We start from the raw sequence: 24,578 nt of genomic DNA on the forward strand, positions 1-24,578 counted from the left end.
ACACACACACACACACACACACACACACACACACACACACACACACACACACACACACACACACACACACACACATCAGATTGTGCCCAGATAAACCTTTTTTCCTCATTATTTTTAGCAGCCTCAGTCATGGTTTCCTCCATTGTTCAAGATTAACACACTTGTTCCAAGCTGTTTATGAGATATTTGAAAAAGCCTGTCAAAGCAGAATAGCCTCAGTCTGTTTTGTTATCCCAGGGTAGAATATTTGTTGCTATTTTAACATGGCCTTAACCGCGAACCAAAAAAAACAATGTTTTCTTCCCCTCTGTGACCATTGTAAAGGTTTGAATAGAGACACTGATTGTATCGCATTTTTCCCACTGGGCTAATTTTCAAATCAGTGCAAATAGCAACATAAGCAGGGGAGTCAGGGTGGTAAAAACAGAGTTGATTTTCAAATCCTATCACTGACATTGGTAAAGGAGTACTTGCTTGAATATCAAGTGTGACACCTTGGTTATATCTCTCTCGTATTAGTTTTTTTAAATAGTGTGTGAATGTGAATATATTTATTGAAGAATCTGAAGCTAGACATCAGTGAAAATTGCCACAGCAAGATACAACATCCAGCTCTTCTCCCTCAGCCATCACTCTTCACAAAGATATGGTTTCCACAGGATGGGTGACTAAGTGCAGGCACGTGCAGAATAACCCTGTTAATGGCTTTTCAATCTGTCCAGAACTTCCCAAAGAGCTCCTGCACAGCACACAGGTCTGCTCTACTCCAAAAGGATGCAGGATACCAGGTCTGAGCTGCTCGATGCTTATATTAAAGGAAACAGGAACACATCTGCTCCAGTGGCTGCTGCCGTGTCAATGGTTACACAGTGTGTCTCACTTTACTCCTCACAAAGTTCACAGACTGAGCCACATCCTCTATAAGAAAGGAAGAGGAAACTTTTCATGTCGCTGTAAGTAATTTATCACCTCTATAGGAACATATTTATTGATGATAGCTTAATGAATGCAATTCAATGAAAGTAAACCTTGAATATTTAATGTTTAAGACAAACATACGCAAGATCTGAAACCATGTTTCAAGGAGCTTTAAAGAACAGCTAATACCCACAACACGTTCCTTCTTCTCTTTTTTTATTGCCGTTGTTTATACTTTGTATCTGCAACAGTGAAAATCAATTTCTATTACATTTTAGAAGCTACAGTAGTTTGGGGTCAGCAACATAGCACACAACTTTGACATGTTATTACATTACAAACCATCACCTCATTATACAAACAGCTGAGACAGAGAACATGAGCATTGATGTGGAGTCGTGTTCCAAATAACCCGATGAAAGTAAGTCCGATATTCACTCTCCGTTTCATGTGTTGCTTTCAAACTTAATCCTTCTCATGTTGCTAAATTATGCAAGATGACAATGCTCTTGTCGGTCCATAAGTGAGTCCATAAGTGAGTCACTGCTACGTAAATGCTATTTGATCACTCCTAATGGCTGTGCGGCTTCATTAAAGTGCGGTAGGATTAATAGGAAATGCAAAACACTGAGTATTTCTCTCCGACTACAACAGAGTAAAAAACAGATGATATAATGATAATAAAACTTCCTGATTGTTGCATGTTTCCTAGGCTTCAGTCAGTGGTTATTCATCTTTATTTTTCACCTTGGAAAAGGTTTTGATATAGCAGACGGCGGCAGTAAAAATAAGTGGCTCCTGCAGACCAGTTTGAAAGAGAAGGTGAAGCTGTTATTAGACCTGCTTTTGCTCAGGAGCTGATGAAGTTCACTGAGAACAGATATTTAATTGCATAGCTATCCTGTACTATTCTATGCTAATCATGCACACATCCCTGCTAGGTCATTGGCAGCGGTATCATTTATCCACCCTCTGGTAAAACCTTGTTGTGTTACAAAATAGATCATAAATTTGCCCAAATATGTGCTGATACTCCTCGAGACATTCATGGGCATGGTATATGTGCCACTTATTCATACTGGTTGTGGCAATTAGTAAGATAATGTACATGGTCACATCATAAACACATGCTACCTTAAGTAATTAATGACAAGCCAATTCGGTCCATACTCATTACTGTGGATATTACAGGAACACATTACCTGGACAGATTGTCATGAGTAAGGCAGGACCCAAATGCGGTATGAAGGGAGGAAGGCAGGTTAAAAAAGGGTTTACCCAGAAAACCTTGTTAAATTAAAGCTGTCACCAAAAAATGAAATATTAAAGAGCAGACAATAATGAGGGATGAAGCAGGATGACATGACTCATGGATACTAACCCCTCCACAGCCTACCTGAGTATTGTTTCTGACCATGTCCATCCCTTAATAACCATATTGCATATCTTCTGATTGCTACTTCCAGCAGGAATGTTTCCAGCACTTTGTTGAGTCTATGCCACAAATAATTAAGGCAGTTCTGAAGGTAAAAAGGGTCCAACCCGGTACTAGCAAGGTGAACCTAATAGAAAGGGCAGAGAGTGTATGTCATATAATAATTCTTACTAAGTTTCTCAAATTTGCCATGCTCAAGTCAATGTATTCTCCCTGAAGGAGTCCACTGAAAAGATCCATGCCGTACATCCTCTCTGTTTACTTCAAAGCTTGGATTGTAGTTGGAACATGTTGTAAAGAGTTGTACACCCTCAAGCCCCCTCCCAAGCTTTTTTCTGGATCCTTTATTCTTTCTTCACTTAAAAAAAAGAGATCCACCTCCGGTGATTTTGAAACTCCAGGACAGGACTGGTGTGAAATAATATACCTCCAAATGGTTTCTGCCACACAAGCGAGAATGTCTCAGGTTCTGTCAGAGCAGACACTATTACAAGACTTCATCCAATCCCCTGTGAATTCCATAGCACTCTGGTGGTTCAGATCGTTCCCTGAAGTGCTGCCAATCTTTCAAATGAATCTCGTATTGGCTTTTTTTTAACCTGTCTGAAGATAGGTGTTATCCTCAGCTCAGAGTCACAGTCTACCATCTAAACAACACAAAAGCTATTAAATGTCAGCTTTTACAGATTTTATTTGGGATGTTTTTTACATTAATAATGTCCACACCAATTTGTCAGAAACATTACACATCCTACAAATGAACTCACAGTTAAATCACTTCTCTCCGTCCTTATGGAAAGTCTTTGAAAGCATCCAAGAAAAATATAGGGCGTAGACATTGATCCTCCTCAGGGTGTTGTGTGTGTGCATTTATGATGTGAGAATTATTGACACAGAATTAGAATAAGCAAGATGATGAAGTGAGCATCAATATCTTTTGAAGTTTAGTTGTTCTAATTAGTTCTTTTGAGTCTTGTTTGTGGATGCGAGGTGCATGTAAAGCCAACAACAACAGCCATGCGTCTACCTCAGGGACAATGATGAATGGGTTGGAAAATATATCGATTGCTCCAATTTCCAACAGAACTGTGTTTAAAAGAATTCACATTTTAACACAACAAGCTTCAAGTAATTACAAAGTGTAACTCAATTTATTTCAGGGGATACATTATGTGGCTGTTACAAAACACGAACTGGTTTGCACATCAAATACCCAACGGTATGTGCACAAGCCTTGAAAAAGTTAGTTTTCCATTATCTGCCCGCTTCAAATTACAGACTATTTGTCAAGAACAGATCGACTCATCCGGGAAGATGATTTATGGTCATCACAGCCATAACATCTAAATCCATTTAGGTTGGTGTCTTCCGGTTGGACCAAGTGTTTGTGGAGCTTTAAGAGCCTTTAATTCATTCTAAGCATTGGAGGAAAACCTGCTTCCTTTTGACATCATCGGAGCTACATTATAAAAAGTAAAAAATGTTTTCTGAAAATTGGAAATGCCAAGGGAGCACTCTTGCAGACTGCAGTCCTGACAGCAGGGACCAGGCTGTCATCACTCATAACCACTAAGAGAGGAAACTATTGACGTACTGATTCAATAGAGAAAAACTAAAGCAGTGAAAGAAAAACCAGTTCTGACAGGAGTTTCCTCTTCCATACAAAACAACGGCTAATATTACATACAACTTCTGTTTGTACAACAAGTCAGTACAGAAGGTCTTACTCTGCCATGATGATGTATTGTTGGGTTATAAACAGCCTCTCTTAGGACAAAGTGACGAGCTGTAATTTATGTCAACCGTGTGATACTGAGCCTACCAGCCGCTGTTTTTTCGATGTCATAATATGGGCAGGTAGCTCAGGGTTAACTCTCACCCATACAAGCACTGTACAGTCAGGGATTATATATGAACTGCTGATGTCAGTTAGCATAAAGACATGAGACATAGCTATGCATTTCACCAGCACAATGCTCCCTGGTGCAACAATGGAAGACGTACGCAGGATTATTTCATGACATTTTATTACTAATGTATGGTAGTTTATGCGGACAGTGTAATGTGAATCCATGCATTGTTGCTGAGTTTGAGCTTCATAATGTATACGTGTTGGAATATGATGAATGGAAGCTTAACAGGCAGCTTTAGATTTACATGTACATGCGTTTCCACAAAATCGCTGATCCATCTCTTTAATAAGAGGAAAACAGCACTGAATGATGCATGCTGGGAGCTACTTTCATAAAACAGGCATCTTCAGTTGTTTCCCGACTTGTCCTCTGCAATTCAATTTAAAAGCAGAAAACACTGTTATTAACAGAGTAAAGTCCCTGTGGGGTCGCAGGTAGTTAATCCTTACAGAGGAATATGTAAACCGTGTCCCTGGTTTCACAAACCGTCACAGTTTTGTAATCTATATCATTTCAATAGCAGTGAATTGAACATGTAGTATTTTATCTGTTACTGTATACAACAGTCTGTGGTACTGAATAATACAAGCAACCTTTCTTTATATAAGGTGCTGTTATATTCTTACAGTATGCGCTGGATTGGATATTATTCCTTTATTTGTTTCTATGTTTTGTTTAAAGGGACCTTATTATGTTTGGGGGGGGGGGGGGTGTTCCCTATCATGTAGTGTGTTATATAGGTTGCTGTGCATGTAAATGGTCTGCAAAGGCTAGTGTGCCCTCCGGAGGGAGTTTCTCTCCCACACACTCCCCCTTGCCTGAATTGCCTCCATTGGACTCCTTTACTTTCTGTTACATAGTGACATCACTGTGTTACACTCACACTTTTATTAGCTAGCGCTCTAACACATGATAGGCTGAGGGGTTGACCAATCACAACAGAGTCAGCCAGCTAACCAATCAGAGCAGACTGGGCTCTGGTTTCAGACAGAGGGTGAAAAGAGGTGCTGCAGCACAGGCAGTATGAGACCAATAAAGAGCTTTTGGAACATGAAGGCATGGAGACATGTCCCAGTAATTTAATAGTCCAAATAAATGCCCAAAAAGTAACTGCAAAATACAATAATACACTTAGTGGAGGACAAACATAACACCATAACCTTCACATGTCTCTGGACTTTTGCCTCAACATCTCCCACAGTTCCCTTTCAATGATTCACAGCAGTTGTAAATGTCTCCTCCTCCTCCTCCTCCTCCTCCTCCTCCTCCTCCTCCTCCTCCTCCTCCTCCTCCTCCTCCTCCACATTGTCACCTTCATTGTTCTTACTTTCCACCCACTGTCCTTTGTTCCTTCCCTTCCCTTTCAGTCTTTCATTGCTTTGTGTCACATCAGTCTTATGATCTCCCCTGCTGCTGCTTCTTCATCCACCCTGTACCTCACATTTGCGCCTGTGTTTCCATGTCTCCTGTGTCTCCTCCTGTACGCATCATCCTCTCCTCAGATGGATTCGTCAACGACCCCTTTAATCCAATTACTGCTCATAACGTCCTCTGAGGCCAACAATAAGATACATCCATGGGAAATAACCTAAATGAAGTGGGGCTGCAGTTAAGGCCATTTGAGATGACCTAGGACAAACTGTAACATTGGTGGCGTGTGTGCAAGAGAGAAAGGTATAAAACCCCTGAAGACAAATAGTGCTGTAACTACACAAAGCACTGGAAACTAAATCAGAAATGACTACACTCATGATATACATTTCCATTAATGCCTCTCCACAGCATGTGTGCATTAATCACATGATATTTGCTTTGTGTTTCAGAGTGGAGGCAGCGTTAGGGGGGCTGCTGCCTCATTTGAAAAGAAGAGGAATGATTTGGTAAGGGCTTAGATTGCCAGGCATCCGTCACAATTATGTCGGGCTTCAGTGGATGTTACACTCCCACGGGCGGTCGTTCTCAAGAGGCTGAAATGTGTGTTGATGTTCTTCAGTCACGCTAAGAAAGTAAATATCTTAAACCATGAGTCTTAGGGTATAAGTACTGTGAGGTGCTGATACTGGGGAAATAAATGAACAATAACCTGAATCTCAATCATCAACATCAGTGGTTACGACATTTATCTGTACAGCCACCAGATTCTGATCCTGCAACATAACGAGTTGCTGTTATTTTGAAGGGGCCCTATTATGCTAATTTCCAGGTTTCATATTTGTATTCTCTGTGACTTTTTGACATGCTTTAATGTTCAAAAAGGTCTTTATTGTTCTCGTACTGCCTGTCCTGCAGCACCTCTTTTCTGAGTGTGTGGGAGAGAATCAAGCCTTTGCAGACCATTTACATTCAACAATATAACAGACGACAGGAACGGGAAACCCACCATAAGCATAACAGGGCCTCTATAAATCCAAACACATTCTTCATGTTTTTTCTGCATAATTCATTTTAAATAACATGCATGCCATGTTTATTACCCTGCATAAATCAATAGTTTTCCCATTGCTGTATTGTTGTGTTTGCCGCTTCAATGATCCGATTCAAGAGTGCATCATTAGCGTGTTGCGATAGATATGATAATAGAGATGATGATGTGAGGGCAGCACCCCTGACGGTGAGACATGTTGTGGAACATGTTCTGCTAATAAAACCTGTGGCTTTTTTTGAATGCTTCTGAATAAACATCGCCACAGCTCCATAGCTTTGGTATTCATGTCATCTTGTCCAGTGCAACATAATGACATGGATGTATCCACAGCAGCACCTGTGGCCAGCTTGTGTTCCACCTGAACAGTGTGGACGTAAAGGATGTCACACTTCACACCCTCCTGAACCATGCAGCTGACTTCTGAAATGCACTTGCTTATATAACAAGCACAGCTACAAAACAATGGAGAGACCATAACACTGAAGAAGAGAACAAAGTTCAAACCTGTAACTTTTTTACCTCTTTTTATTCCTGCAGTGTTATTGTGTTATTGTGAGCAGAAAATAAGCCTCTGAAACAGCAGACTCCCTTTGGGAGGTTTAAAAATCTTCTTTGATATTCAGGCTAATGAAATTAATTATAGTAGGCGGACAGCTTCTTAAGGCAAGGTGAGGTGTAACGTGTTTTACAGACTGATTAAAATCCTCACACACCACAAAGGACACCGTTTCTGGCTAATTATGATTTACACTGAAATACAAGGTTGTTGGAGACACCTGAACAATCATTTTTAATTCATACCTTGTACGACATATATTACAGCACAGAAAGCTCAAATTAACTAGAGAAGTGGTACAGACTATACTCACTTTTCAACATATGGTAATGCAAACTATACTTCACTTTATAAATCCATGGGTTAACATTAAACCTACTTTTGTGACACTAATGGTTCATTCTGTAAGCCATGTTACCACTGGTGTCCATGTTGAGGAAATGAGAGTCCAATTCACTTCAAACAGTCAAACTAAAGCATATTTGTATAAACGTTGGCTCTTTGAACATACCTTGATAACACATTTAGTCTTCTTATTGTTACTGAGATCAATTCAAGTGTTTTCACCTCACATCATGAGGTACACAGTCATTTCCTTCTCCCTCAAAAATAATCAATGAGACAGATGTATTAAAACACACTTGCTGTTGTTGGTCTCGAAATATAGATTAGAAGAGTTTGGTTTTCCTGATTCTTATCCATAAAAGGCTATTGGATAAATGGCTTTCCGTCCAATTGGATATTTTTTCCAGAGACACTGGTTTAAAATAAAGGGCAGCCGGAACAATGGCTGCAGACGTTGTAATAAACATTGTCTACCATCGTACAAAATCATGGATAAATTGTTTTAAGAACTTCAAGTGGTTTAAATCTGCTGCCATTACCATTGTAAACGGTATATGCAAGAATAGAGCGCTCGAGGGGTAGCTTAGCAACAGCAAAAACAGCACAGAGCTTAGCACACTGTCAAGGTTTTCCTCTAAAAAGACATTCACATTTAAATCTCCTCCAATGCTGTGCCTTTTAATGCAGACAGTTTTGTCTGTTTGAATTCCTTATAATAACTGACGCGGAGACAGAGAGAGAGAGAGGGGTTCAGATGATTAATCGATGTTAAGAAGAGTCAGACACAAGAGGAATCAAACATGACAGAGTGCCCTGCACAGCTAGCAGCATTGTCGGCTTGTCAAAACTCTACACATCACATTACTACATGGATAACTGAGAATACTGCGTTACCCATTTAAAGATTATATTCATCTTCACAAAGAGTGTAGAGATAGAGAAGGGCTTTGTCAAACACAACAAAGGACTACAAAAGGAAAAGCCTGACACACGGGGGGGATAACACTGATAAGCTGTTTCAATTCATTAATTCAACAATATAACAGAAGTCCTAATGCCTCACCAGCAGCCTCTCAAAAGCTACTTCTCCCATCTGAGAGTCGGATAATATGACTTGTTTTTTTCCAACCAAACCCATCTGGCTGAGTAAATATTAGATCATTTGTCAAAACTGTATTCATAAGTTCTCTTCTCGGGGATAAAGCCTGAATAATGCAAGTGTGTTGTGAAAAATGTTAGGAGGTGTCCAACATAGTGAATGGTTATTGGAAAACTGCAGGCTTTTTTCTTGGAAGCCTTAATATGCTTCCATCATTTTTCATCCTACTGTTTCCTAGCTTTCATGTTTCCTCCCAGGTTGCAACACTTTTCCAGAGTTCATTGGTTCCTTGTTTCAATTCTTGTCTGCCTTCCCCTTCTCTCCACCCTCCATCCACACCCTGTTCTCCGTCCTTTATCCTGCTTGGTCATTTCCTATGTAAAGCACAAAACAGCTAAAACTGAGTCAGCAAGGAAGGGCTTTGGGTGCATATTCACTCCTCTACCATCAATCTTCTCTTCCCAAATCAAGCACTATACCCAAGACACAAACAGGGACTTTTGCAGCACAAGCTTTGGCGAGGCAGAACACCATGACGTCTTGATTAAAATGTGATGGATGATCAGACAGCTTCCAAATCAAAGACAAAATAGTAAATAGATTATAATCCATTCTTTGCCGTCTTAAAGTTTGTAAAGACAATGAAATAATTAAACAATTCATCTTATTGTCCTGAAAATTGATGTGCTTTTGTTTAAACTGTTAACTTAATACTTTATTCTTACATACTTGCTCCAACCCGTTTCCCCAAAAAGGCTATTTTTGGCCAAATTATTATGATTTAATACCCAAGATTTTAAAGATCTTCTAATCATTTCTTGAAAAATCTCGTAAAAATGTACTCAAAATTATGACTTTTCCCCCCATATTTTAAAATAAATAACTTGATTCCCCAAATGTTTAATAAAAAAAGTAATATTCAAAATACAGGATATTAACTTTGTTTTCTTGATAAACAAATGTTTCCCTTTCATTTTGTATCGATAAAGTCTGATAATAGTCTCCCAATATTGCTGCTTCCTTTGTCAAAATATTACAACATACTGTAGCTCTCTCTCTCTGACATTGAAAAGGACCTATGGACATCCTTCGAAGTTAAAATGAATGTTGCGTTAATTAGAAAAACACATCAACAGCCATAAGATGTTTGCCATGCTATGTGTGGCGCTCCCTGAAGACAAGTCAAAGAAAAATGCAAAACATGTTTCATTAATGTAAAACTATCTGAATACTAATGAGGGAGAAGTGGGGCTGTTCAATGAAGCAACGTAACAGTAAAAATGTATAAATACAGAAACACACAAACAGACATTATTTTCAGCTCTCACACTCACCATTCATCCAGCCATGCATATCACTGCCTGACATGTGTGTGTTCAATCATGCTCCCTGCAGGGTCATCTGAACCCAGCAGGTGCAAAAGTAAAGGTAAACTTTGACTCATTATCACACACACACACACACACACACACACACACACACACACACACACACACACACACACACACACACACTACTGTACCTTCACATCAGTGCACATGTGACCGGAGATGAATGAGAAAAGGGCGACCATTGCTAGGAAGCATTGCCAGTTATACACAGGTCAGTGGGTTTCTGACCTCGCTCCTCTGTACCAGCACATGGGAAATGTGACAGGTCAAGACGATGTGCTAAAGAAACCATTAAAGCGGGTCAGGACTTTCTCTGTGTTTGTGCCAGCGTGACGCTTTCCCAGGAAAAAGATTTGAGTCTTATTGGGACAAAAGAAAAAAGAGGGAATCACGTTAGAGCAACGGGGCAGCGTTCCTCTAAAGAACAATGGTTTCTCCCATTCTCCAGCTGATCTGGTCCAAAAGGTTGCCATAGCAATTTTCTTTGGGCTGGCGAGGATATGAGCAACACATGAGGCCTGAAATCAAGTATACAGTAAAACAATACAGAGGTATAAAGAAGAGGGAAATAAATACGCTAACAGCTTTTAAATAAATGGTTTGTTCTCAACCTTATAAAAGGTGTTTTAAATAATATTTAAACCCTTTTGTTCCTCACCTTTAAAAAAGGACAAGAAAAGGCCCTTTGATCGTGTCACTGACCTGCCACGTGGGTTCAACTGGCTCTGATGGCATTTCACACACTATGCGTGAGCTGAGGCCGCAGGTGTGCAGGTGATCATAAAAAGAAAATTGGAGCGCAGCCTGTGTAATGTTGTGAGTGTGTGTGTACTAGCATAATGAAAAACAGAGGCCCACACGGACGTAGCTGCCATGAAGGGTGAGGTGTCAGATGGAGCAGTCAGCAAGATAAGATGATGAGTCAGACATAGAGGCTGAATTCACAGGAGGTCTTTTATCAGCACAACACCCCAGTGCTATCTAAATTCTTCAGATTTCTCTCCCTCTGTGTTTTCCTAAATGTCCTGTATGCACTAGCATCAGAAAGCCTTAGAAAAGATACACACCACCAACAAACCCCGCCTGTCAGATCGACTGCGTTATGATGGAATACAGCAATATGAGACTCTGCGTGAATGCGAGGATTTGCATTCATAACTCAAAGGCGTTTATGTTTGCTCGAGGCGTTCATTACTCTCTGCATCTTGAAATCTAAATCACAGATTAGCTCAGTTGAGATTGATGTCTTTCATAAGAGCAGATACAATGACGGCAAATATTACAGCCAACGATCTACAAAAAACATCCGTTACACACCCACTGTAATCCATCTCCACCATTACAGCTTTGGTTTGTTAAAGTATTGAGGGGACTTCTCAGGGGGCGGCGTAGCATCATATTACCTGTCAAAAACTTTCATTTTAAGGGGCACAAACAAAAAGACACACCAAATGACTCGAAGTCTGTTCCCTCAGCGAGAAGCATCGAGCAGTAAATTGCTGTCATCTGTTTTGTTTTCCCCACAGAGTCGAGAGCTGTAAGCTTGTCCGCAGGGAGGAAATTAAATTGGCCAAAAAGTTTTTACATTACAGATATATGCAGATGTTTCAAAGTTATTATTTCAATAAAAAAGATCCTCGTTTGGCTCTTTCAAATAAATACTGGGTAAGTACTTTACGTGCGATGGAGCGTACCATAAAATACACCATGTTACGTCTAATTGTAATACAAAATAGACAAGTTGTAGCCCCCTATAGTTGTTGCAATACTAGAAGAGTACTAACAAAGGTTTAATATCCATTTTTGTGTAGGATGTAGGTACTCATTGCGTACTTTATCAATACCCCATATTTGTGTTCTCTTGTATTCTCTTTGTTTAGGAAACAGACATCATACCGACATCCCAACACACCATAATTCTCCTTGGGAACCTCAGCCAGTAGCTTCCAGTAAACTTCCTGTTTCCCAAGAGATGGAGCAGGCTAACAAACTGTAAACCTGTCAGTCTATGTCGTGCTAGTGTGTGTGTTTAGTTGTGTTTGTGTGTTTCAATCATACAGGCCAATGCTCTTTTGTCAGAAAGCAAGTCCGGTCAGGGGTAGGTTTATCTGCCTGTGGAAAAGATAACGCAACAAACATTTGACGACTGCAATGAAGTGAGCGAGAGAGTTAGAGGAAGAGAATGAAGGGCGCGATAAGGGAGAGGTAATTAGCAGGTTTTGCATATAGGTCTAGACAAGCCTGTAAAGCCTATAGCAAGGACATCAGTTATCCTATCTGGGTAAAGAATATAGCCCATAATGAGCCACTGGAATTGTTATTTGTCCCAAAGTTTGAGGCATAATATTTCTTCCTACTCCTCATGAAGCTGCAAAAATGACTGGCTCTTTGTGCATGTAAACAAAATGGCAGTGATTTAAAACTGTACTATGGATGATCATTTCTTTCCCAAACACCAGTCTGGCAGGATGTGGGGTTGCAGCAGAAAAGAGTGCACCATGCCCGTTTAATCGGACCCTGTAAATCCACTCTGTTAGCCTAGTTCTTTTACAGTGAAGTGTAAATTAGTGAGCTGAAGTGTCACAACTTTGACAGATGACATTACAGCAATAGAAAAACATGTACGTAAAGTCTAAGCTCAACAGCGCACATTACAGAATCAACTTCTTTTATATCCAATAAATACATTTAACTGGAAAACCCTGGTGCAATGTAATTGTCCTCTGATAACGTCAAATGAGTCACATATAAATCACACTTTTTGAGGAGCCCAGCTGCTTCACTGTCATGAGCAATGTGGAGGTTATATAATTCTTTAGGAAGTCTGTTCATTTCAGCAACTTTATACCAAGTTTTCATGACATCTGCAGTATTTAAATTCTTCACCACGGGGTGTCCGGGCCTCTGCAGTCGACTACTGACACTACTAAATTCAAGTCTGATCTGCTTTCATCACAGCACCTCTTCCTTCCACTCCAAACTTTCTCTCATTAAAACAGGAATGCCTTGAATAATCTGGGCAGGAGATTTGTTTTGTTTAATATTAAACACTTTGACACTCGTTTTAAAATCATAACACACACAAGTCCTTCAAGCAGGGGTCTGTTCATCTCGAGGAACACCACTCAGTACATTAGGGCTGGAAGAGTTCAATGATCTGGAGGAATTCCATGGTGGACTGCGTGTGTGTCTCAGGCATTTGTGAATTCACACAGACCTTGACCCTTGAGGCACTATTTAGTGTAATGACACGCAAGACTGTAGTGTGTGTGTGTGTGTGTGTGTGTGTGTGTGTGTGTGTGTGTGTGTGTGTGTGTGTGTGTGTGTGTGTGTGTGTGTGTGTGTGTGTGTGTGTGTGTGTGTGTGTGTGTGTGTGTGTGTGTGTGTGTGTGTGTCTTTTCATTCTCACGCTAATTGCAAGTCATTTTTTTCCATTCGTGTCATGAACAGAAATAATTATTAACAGGACTATTGAGATTCAAACTGATCTAAAATACAAAAGGTACCAACGTTTACTGGGTATCGAGGCTTAGCATTTCTATGTTTGAACTGTTGCCATCTCTTCACTTCTCATTAGAAGAACAGTCAATAACCCAAACTATCAAAAAGCATTGCCTACCGAAATGGAGGTAAGTTGGGACTTGTTCAGCACATCATCTCAATCTGCCAGACTTTATTTACCTTCTTACTTTTGATGGTAAATAAAACGAACCAGCAGCTCCTTTCAATAGTACAAAACAAAGGAGAACATTTGCTCTGCTGCTGTGCCAGATAAATGATCAGAGCAGCTGTTCTTCAGTTTAGACCGGTTTTCAATCTAATAAGCGTCAACGTTATGTTCTCATTGTTCAAATGTCAACACGTCATTGATCTTTTTACGCATCTTTGCTTCCTGAAGAAGCCATAAGTCAACATGAAAGCAGCGGAGAGAGAGGCGACACTAAATGGATTTAAAATGTCACAAGCTAATAGCGAAACCTAATGAGAAGTCTAGTTCTTCTCACAGATCCGCTTCACTGTCGAGCTTTCTCGTATAATATCCTTCAAAAGTTTTATCTAAGATGAGTTTGAACAACTTTTACATTTGAGAAAGATTGAATGTGGAAGGCAGCTTCTCTCAAGAGATTCAAATAGTACAGATGTATCAGCTACTCTGTCTTCATGCAAATTATACATTCCCTGATGCTATTTGTTATATCACATACAATTATAGTGAGCTCGTTAAGATGGGATACGAATCAGTTCATAAAAACTCTAGCTCCCTTTGTCCCTGAAGCAGGATATATGGAAAATTGATGTATGGACTTAATGAAAACTATTATCTTCCCCGGTTATTGCAAGATAATAATGTAGTGATATATTTGAGACAACATTCCTGTTAGTCTGATGGATGAAACACTCATTTTGAGGTCCAAGTTAAACTGCATGAAAAATTACACAGAACAAATTTGACTATAATCGACCTACAGTATAAGTGTATCAGGAGGCGTATTATGAATGTACAAAGAAGGCTTTGAACATCATCAGTGTTGTGCTACGAGTTATTTCCCACCGTCAAACTTCCGTTAAAACCACTGGGACTGAAAGCGATTCAATTAATAAGAGCTGAATTTAAAAGTGGTGACATACCTCTCAAATGTACATGAGGTTTTGAAGACCCCATTACTCAAGTGTGCATTTCCAGAGAGTCCACATAGCCTGTGTTTGACCCTACGGGTAATTACACCCACAATGAGATGGATGCTCGTTTGTGGAAGGCCACACGACCAAGAGCCCCGGGATTTATAATCAACACAAAATAGAGTACACAACTACAAACCAGACTGCCTCGACCATTTACATGCCACAGTGACCCAGAGTTCCCAACAAATGGAACAAAGGTTTCATTTGTGTGGGACCCAATAATTAACCATGTTTGTCTGAGGCACATGATTGCAGATCCTCGCTCCTTTTGTCTCCTCAGGGTTACTCTACGGTCAGTTTCCTTAATAGCGCTGCAGCTTTAATGTAGTTGTACTCTTTGAGTGCTAAATTGCTGCAGTGGAGTTCCCCGCAAACACTCTCCGACATGCTTACTAGCATGGTGGTATTTTACACAATATCTGTCACAACAGCCTTGAATTAGAGGTCCGATACAGTATCAACCATTCCACTTTGAAATTAGTTTTACTTTGATAATGTGTTTTTTCAACAAGACTGGGACCCAGCACTGGGTTTTGGAGTTGGGTTTTGTGCATGAACATTTTTCATAAACTACGAAAAATCATTTCCCATGGCAGTTCTGTGAAGTGGTCTCTAAATCACAAAGGTTTAGAAACAACGTTTGTAGCGTTTCTCTTTTTGATTTACAGAGTTCCACAAACAACATAATATGGCCTCAACTCTGCAGGTGGTGCACCTAACCTTTGCTGATTTTCCAAGATGGTTTTTTTCGGGATCCAATTTGTGGAAGGAAGTGTCTAAGGAGATATCTGTTGTCAGAGATAGAACACCGACACCACCAGGGGAAAAAGGTACAGTATAACCTTTATGAATGGGTAGCAAAGTATCTAGGGTGCAACCAATTACTCACCAATGGCAGCCACGGCAATTCACACACTGCAAACAGCACTCAGCTCCACCAAATCACAAAGGCAAACCAATAGGCAAACTGTGGTTAAACAATTACAACGCTGATCACAGAACTGAATATCAAAATCGCAGGTTAAATGGAGGTTAAGAAAGCCCTCAACATGCTGCATATGAACATATTTAAATATTGTGGCCCTACTTACCAAGGCAGGTAATGGTTCTTAACAAATCTCTCCTAAAGGTTAGCAGGACAGCAGCTACAAGAAAGCAGGAGGTGAGTGCAGTCTAAGGAGGCAAACGTGTGCATGTATTCAATTAAAGTGCTGACCTGAACCACCAAACACCAGACTTTAGAGAGGGCAAAGAAAACAATGACCAACAGGTGCCTTATATAACGTGCACTAATTAGGAGAATGGCTGGGGGAGGAGTCAGGCCTTGAGCTGCATTCATTACACACCACATAAGCATTTGGAATTGATATGTTTGCTTGCTTGAGCACCAGGAACAGCGCCATAGAAATACCACGTACCACGATCTTTATCTACTGCATTTAAGACTGTATAATCAAAAGGAGAGTCCTTTTTAAAGGTTCCAATGTTAATAATATTCATGGTCTTTGCCTAGATTTATGGACCTGCTGAGGCCTTTAAAGGTCAGATATTATTGACGTTAATGTACACAGTATAATCAGTCATGTATGTCACCCCTTTTCTAACCTGCATAGAGTAGAGACTTTGTGTGCCCTGCTTAGCCTTTAAGTTAAAATGTACGTTTTTATTTTGTTTCATTAATTCGAGGCAGCGTCTGAAATGCCTTTATATCTCATTCCAGTTACTATCAATCCCTCCCAGTCACTTCCTTGGGGAGTGTGGGGAAAATCCTGACAATGACTCAAACCCATTTGGACACCAGGTCCTGTTAACAATGCTTCTGGCTCACATCCCAATGTTAGACTTTCCCTCACTAAAAAGAAGTCAATGCTGTATTGATATCGTAATGTGGAAATCAACCAAAGTGCGACTGCAACATCCTGAGAATTGTGAGAGAAATCACAGCGCTGCAGGCTAGACTCAAGCACAATGTGCTGTGTACTGATAAAACAATCAGAAACATAGAATTACAATCCACCAGGAGGGACGGAGTCAAATGTATCCCAGAAGGGAATACAATTAGGCAAACTGATTGTGTTGTTATTGTGTTTTTTATACGTGGCAACAAAAGAAAACAAGGCACAGAGAACTTTCCAAAGTTTAAAGAAAGAGGCTTTCATAATTAACTCTCTGGTTGTCCAATTAAAATGGCTGACACACACACATGCACGTACTATAACAGACACCATTAGTTGTTTATTATTGTTGCCCCAACATATGGGAATCTGTGTTGTCTGGTTGTTGTTTCTCACACTCAGCAGCTGACAGCAGCTCACTGAGTAAACAGCACCTCACTGCAGTAGCATTCAAAGCTTCAGTAGATCCAGTAGCTTATCTTGTGGACATTATTTGTGTGGGTGCATTGGTTTTCCCATTAAAACGCGGGCTCTTAAACACATGGCATGGCCCCGTAAAGATTGGCAGTCTTTGACTTTTCAGCAACTGGAGCTGAAAATAATCACCGTCAGTCAAAAAGTTGTCTTTATAAAAGTCGTCTTGTCTCTATTCTATACGAGACATGGTTGGATGAGGAAACAAGTTTCAACTCACAACAAGAATGTTGCGCCCCGTACTGTTGGACAGCCATAGGTCAGCATTGAAGAAGCTATGAGAAAAATTACACAGAAAATGTGAGACGTAAAGCAATGGCATTCAATCAGTACTGAGTACCAGAGAAAAAGGGAGCGAAAAATATTGCAATCTTACCCTGCTTTGTTTGCATAATTCAAGATTGCCATGCTATTAAAAGAATCAGTGAGCTTCATGATGGGACATGATGTCTGCATGATAAACATGCTAAACCACACTGGTCTCTGAATATCCTGTTTTTTTCTATTAAACATCTGAAAAACAACAACAACAAAACAGAAATCTATACTGAAACTGATTTGTAGAGCTTTACAGTATCTCATGATACTCCTCCAAATGATGAGTGTCTCTCCGGCTTCAGGACATCTTCTACCATGGATCTGTAGCAGCAGCAGACAGACAGCTCTGCTCAAGAGTCTTCTTATCTAAATGCTTAAAAGCTGGCAGCGTTAGCTTGTTTCGGGGGTTATCGAGTGGTCTCCTCCCATCACTAATGCTTACTTGACACGTCAAGAACACTTGACAGCGATATCTTGTCGAACCAAAGGAGAACAACTCTCTGTGCCAAATATGGCTGAAATCACTACTACTCCCCTCGAGCTGGACCTTTCCCCTAGTTGTTCACATTTCTCTCAACAGATAAATAGTGGTTACTACACATAACAGTCAGCTCATAATTCACAATGCGCGTAAAACCAATCCCCATTCAACACGTTACTTCTTTTGGATGAAATGTTTGTAATTTCAGCAGCTCTGAAATCTTCGTAACAAATGTGTCCTTTATTTCAGACATTCTGATTTTTCATTTGTAGCTGGGGAATGAAATAACAACTGATGCTAGCAAGTCTTATCAGCTGCAGCTAGCAAATTAAGCTAATGTTAGCCTAATTAGTTTATGCTTTCCGACAGGTACAAAGCTTGGACCGGGGGGGCTGGTTGACACTATGGGATTCTAAAGTTGTCAGACTGTCAGTGTCACTGCAAACTTATCTAAAATGTAAGTTTTATTGGCCTTCATTTTGTATTTGCAGCATTTCGGTAATGCAGCACTATTAGTGAAAGCTGCACATGTGTTGTCGAGATGGTAAAGATGCTTCTTCATTTACACACACACACACACACACACACACACACACACACACATAGACAGACACACACACACACACACACACACACACACACACACACACACACACACACACACACACACACACACACACACACACACACACACACACACACACACACACACACACACACACACACACACACACCCCTGTAACAGACTTGTGACCTGTCCAGGCTGTAAATCCCTCTCACTCATTGCAGGCTGGGATTGACTCCAGTTTCCCTTGACCCTGAGCAGGATAAGCAGATATAGAACATGGATGGTGAGAGGAAGAGAACATAAACACAACACCCGTTGTAGTATACAGTACACACATGCAACATACTTGCCTGGAGTTTGAAAATGGAATCAGGTTAAGTGATGCTTGGCCTTACATGAAAACCCGGAGACTCTCCAGTGTTTTGGGGCTTTGGTGTGTGTATTTCACTGTGTAACACAATGTGAAGCATTACAGCTGCTAGTCCAATCCCACAGACAAACAGAAATGTGTTCAGTTTGTTTATATCCACCGCCTACCGCAATGCACATCTTATTGCACACATTTGATCTGTTTCCTGCACATTTCATAAACCTTGTGGTTGGTAGAAGTCTCATGGGTGTCTTTAGTCCTCCGTCTCCCACACATCAGTGTCATCTCTGGCAACATTTCCAGGAAAGCTTCTTTAAAAGCTTTGGGAAGCATGAATACTCACAAACACAGCTTTCATGGTTGATAGAAAGGTTATGGTATATAGGTTGTGATATTATGTCAGGTTTTGGTGAAGGGTTGGAACAAAATGGCATGAAGCAGAAGCTGCATGGTTAATTAAAAACAGCAGCCCACGGTTTCCAGATTTTTTTAGGATAGTTTCCATCTCTAGATGAGACACCCCAAGCAAAAACAGATTATGTGCTTTTTTGCTTGTATTAGTTTTTTCAGACTGGTGGAAAATAAACATCTAAAATACATTTGATGTTTATTTGTGCATCCCTTTGTCTTTTTGCGTCTGTGTTGTTTCCTCCCAAATTCTTCCAAAGCATTAGATCATGACTCCTTTGCACATGTACACATAACATCTCGGAAAACCTTTACAACAAAGTGTCTTAATTTCAGTGGTCAATTTTAATGGTGTTACATTTAATGGTGCTATTTTAGAAAGAGAGGCGTCAAATTGTTGTTAGGGGTGTTCCATCATAAAACAGATCTGTCACCTTAGGGTGCATGCACCAACGTCTTTTGACATTTATCTAAAGGATAAGAGTGATTGCTCCAAGTTTCTCTCAGAGCCTTAAAACATTTCACTGTCTGCTGGATCTTCAGTAGAAAAAGTTGCCCCCGCCACTGTAGTCAGATCCATGAAATCATCACCAAAATAGACTCCGACTCTGAGTGATGAGAATACATTTAAAACTGATTTTTCCAAAAGAACACAACAAGAACTTTTCGCTCTGCAAGTAGAGACTTTCCCCCTAAGGGAGGCGATACAATGACATGCCAGGAGGATAAGAAACCTGTTCAGCCACTCTATCGTGAATAAATGTTCAGTAGCCTCGTATAGTTCTCAGCATGATTTCCCACATTGAGAGGACTTTCATGGAGGCTTATTGCTCGGTAAAGTCCCCATAAAACCAATCTCCTGCTAGTAATCGCCTCTGAGGTTTATATACGTTCACAACGCGCCTGCACCCAAAGATCCCATTAATCACAAACCACTGAGTTCTCATTCAAACCTCATTCCAACTGAGTTAAAGGTCTCATCGATCATTGGCTCTTAAATGCTGGGGGTTAATAATAAAAGCATGTGGCGTTCACATGACAGAGGGATCAAACAAAGGAGAACAAATTAAAGAAGTTTAAAAGAAGTCAAAACTTGTGGTTATTTTCTAAACAATACTAAAAGCTGAAGGTGATGAAACTGAGCAGCTTGTTTATAGGGAGAGCTCGCTATGTCATGGTCGGACTTTAGAGATGAAGCATGTTAAATAAACTAAACATGGAAGAGCTCAGGCTGAACACCACACTAACACTCAGACATGTCATCGCCAAATCTAAAGAAGTTCAATCAGACAGTTTGGGATTTGTGGTCAGGCCATACACTTCATCTCAAGAAGTCAAGTGGGAGGCATGCAAAGTCCTGGTTCAAATAAATATTCATAAGCATGGAGGAGGAAAAGAGGAGAGAAAAAATGATGGGTTCAAGTGTTGGGTTATGCTTGTTTGCTGCTATTTTAAGTCAGCATTGTCATGATAAATTAAAGCTCTTTCTAGCGCATGGATCACACACTTCGATTCCTCCTGCTTGTTCCAATGCTAGCTAAACACAAACATCATCTTGCAAACATGCCTATCTGATTTTTAGCAGCTATGATGTAGTGTAGCATGCAAACAAAAATAGCCAAAATCGCAAAGAACATAGAAATAAACTCCCATAACTGTTGCTACATTATAATGAGCAGCATATATCTGTCTGAAATAAATCCTCAGTCAATTCTTTCAGGATTCATGACCTCACTCAAAAACTCCCTGATGCCTGTATTGTGTTATTTCAACATTTTGGTAGCCTTAAATATCTTGTTGAGGGTTTGGTCGTATACTTAACTCCACCATCCTATGACACTTCCGGTTACAAAGAAAAGTCAAAATGGCAATCCCCCACCCCAAAAAACACGCTTCAAATTGATATTCCTCAAGGTAGATGTTATGGTGATGTCCTACGTAGGCTTCTTTTATACTGTGCATGTTTATAACATTCATTTACAGAATATATTTTCCCGGAAACAACTGAATTAGATTGTGACCACTCAAAAGTATACATGAGAGATCCAAATTAGGGAGGGACCAGACACTTTGGGACCCCTGAGAACCATCTCTGGGGGTCCATTGTTTTCCTCATGTCGAGTCAGCGACAGGCAGGATGCAGGCCAGTGGTCAAACCAAACTGCATTATCTGTGTGTAAACACAAGGAATCTCCTCAGGACCTTTAGCCCAAACACAAGATAAAGCCAAACATCCTTCCCAGAACTACAGTAAAGAGAAAAGGGGGGGGTTATGTGTATATGACATACAATAGGATCCAATTAGGTCAGTTTATACCGTGGTGTGTGTGGCGCATAGCCAAAGATCACTGGGATGACACTGGGAGCTATCAATGCCTTCAGTGTTTCTGTAAATATGTTTACCCCTGCAAGTAAATTGAAGGGAAGTTTCTTGGCTCCAAAAAGACGGGGACATGATAGTTACAAGCGCAGTGATTGGATGGACACAAGGGCATAAGTTGGCGAGGTGTATTGGCCTCCCTCATTAAACTTTAAAAAGTTCTCTGCGAGCCAAAAAAGATCAGTGGTTTTTCAAAAATAAAAATAAGTGTTGATCAATTTTGAATTAGACAGCATTTTAGACGTGTTATTATAATGAATTCACCCTGAATACATTACATTTGAGTTGTTGTTGGGACAAAACTCTTCAGCCCAGTTAAATGGGATTGAGCAAATCCTAAATCCAAATCCAGTGAGCATCCTGGCTTGGGAATTACTGGTTGAATTGGAAGCAAAATGCAAAAATCCTTTGTGTGGTGAGATAATAAAGTATATAAAAGGCTGTTATTGCAGTCTGTTCGGAAAAGTTTTACACAGAAGAAGACTTCAGTATTGGAAGCTGTACAAGTACTGATGTTTATTAAAATGTTCAGTTTGATATCAAAGAAATACTCATGTTAGAACTTTGTGTTGGGTAGTAGCAGAGAGATAAAGAAGTACTGTAGTCTCAAATCTAAACTTTTTAAATAAAATATTGTATGGCTTGAGAGACACATTTTAATGAAGCTCTACCAAGTGCATGTGAGTTTACCATCACTTCGAGCTTCTTGAGTTTAAAATGGTACATTAACATTCAAAGGAAGGATTGGAGACAAACACGGCATGAGGTCAGCAGTAGTTTTGACCCTCAGACCGGAGAATCTGCGTCATGCCTTCAGAATCGATGAATCACTTAAATGAAAAAGCGGCATTCAACAGTACAAACATAAGATCAGACGGTCTTTAGAATATCATTGGCTGTGAGCTGTATGTTCCCACGCTTATTTCCTGTCCCCAACGACAAGATGAAGAGGATTTCATGCTAAACTGTGTCCATAAAAACAGTCTGCGGCGACTGAGGTCTTTTGTGGTGTGAAAGGCAAAGCTGGGGCAAGATAAATCTTCCAGTGTTCTGTCAGTGTTGGAAGCACCTCAAGGCCTCTGTCATTGTGTTTGTAATTGCACAAATACAGATATTACACACACTTCTCAGAAATAAACATTGCAGCAGCTGGCTTTGCAGAATCCTATAACAAATCTGTATAAGTGACAGTTGTGTGGGGTTTAGTGTGTGGCCTGGTGAATCTCAGGCTGCTTGTTGCAGCTCATTGTTGAGGCTCTTCAAATTTGTAAATGAGGTTGAAAACTGCAGCACAGCAGCGAACTACAGGAGATTAAAGGATCCTCTGAAGTCTTGATTAATCATACCCCTGTCTTCAGAAAGTGCATTTTGTGATGTGCTGAAGCTCAAGATGGAAAAAAATCACAGCTAAGAGGGTTATTTGGAAGCAGTGGAATAATAATGAATGTGTTCACAAACACACCTACCTCTCAGATACTGCAGATATAATGCCACTAATTATTGGACAAAAGGACTGTGCTGAATGACTACTCTCTGATGTAATTCAATAATAAACGTAATGCAATATCAAAGCTACAAAAAGGATATGCTGAGATGAGTTAAATACAAAGCCTGAATACATTCACAGTTTGATCTTATATTTGATGTATAGGTTATAGAGTAGACAGAGAGAGCTTTTAGATTGAGTTGTTTAAACCTTTAGTTATGAAGTCTGTATTCTGCACTCTGCTGACCATCCTCAACACTTTGTCAGAGGGATTTCTTTGCATGAATGATTTAGTCATTTTAACTTTCTGCAGAAACCTCCATACAGCTCCTAAAAGGACAACAAGTTTAGGTGCTGGATTGGCCATAGGAAACAATAACAATGAAGACAAGGGACAAAGAGACAGCTGTGGTTTGATGAGGAAATAAGGACATGCTACAACATAATCCATGAAAAACACATCCATATTTACATCACATCATCATTGGTGCTTTGCTTTGCTTCAGTTTGTTGACTAAGAGGCAGTGATTTCATATAAAGCAATGGAGAAAATGATCTGATAATGATGTTCAGTCCCAGGGATGAAATGGGTTATTTAGCATATGTAAATGAGTGTCCCCTATAATGATACCTACAGCGGCGTGCTGCACACAAATATTGACAATTCCTCACAATGGCAGCTCCTTTCTTTTTTATGGATTCACAGTAATCCCAGCCTCAGGGCAGATTCTCACAGTACCTCACCTAAATATTCTCCTTTTGCATTATCTTTATATGCAAACCCACATTTCACACTATGGCGGGTTCTGCATGTCACTCAAACCTTCTTCCTGTGGGATGCTGGCAGCTCGCCATGGCAATTTAATGACACTCAATGAAAGCTGTCAGGCTGTCAATCCCAAAACGGAGAAATCACTTTGTGTGGTTTGTGGCGTTGGTGTTTGTAACTGGAAAAACAACTAAGGGCTACAAAGAAACATCCGATCAGTGTTGGTAGCTTTCAAGGACAGGAGAAATGCTCCCTTTAACATTTCTGTTTCATTCCATTAAAAAACATTATAGGTTTTCAAAACATTACATATTCAGGAATGTGATTATATAAAAGGTTGCGAGTCCTCGGAAGGCGTAAAAAACATTACACCGTTTCCATCTGTAAAAGCAGAATTTGCACACCTCATAGAAATAGAGCCTTTTGCTCAGTGTGTTAACTGTAGTCAACTGACATATTATTCCTCCTTTACCTCCTGTAAAAAGAGAAATCCGATATAATTTTATGCATGCAGGAACACCTGCCCAACATGCGTGTTAGTGTGCAATATGAATACAAATGCAGCAGGAATGCATTGCATTTCAAAGTCTGCAGTGGCCTTTGAGATGTCCTGGAGGAGTTCCACTTTCAACTGCTTCAGACTAAGTGACATTCGACTGCCTCT

This window comes from Eleginops maclovinus, chromosome 21 (assembly GCF_036324505.1).
Source record: "Eleginops maclovinus isolate JMC-PN-2008 ecotype Puerto Natales chromosome 21, JC_Emac_rtc_rv5, whole genome shotgun sequence".
Classification (NCBI taxonomy): domain Eukaryota; kingdom Metazoa; phylum Chordata; class Actinopteri; order Perciformes; family Eleginopidae; genus Eleginops; species Eleginops maclovinus.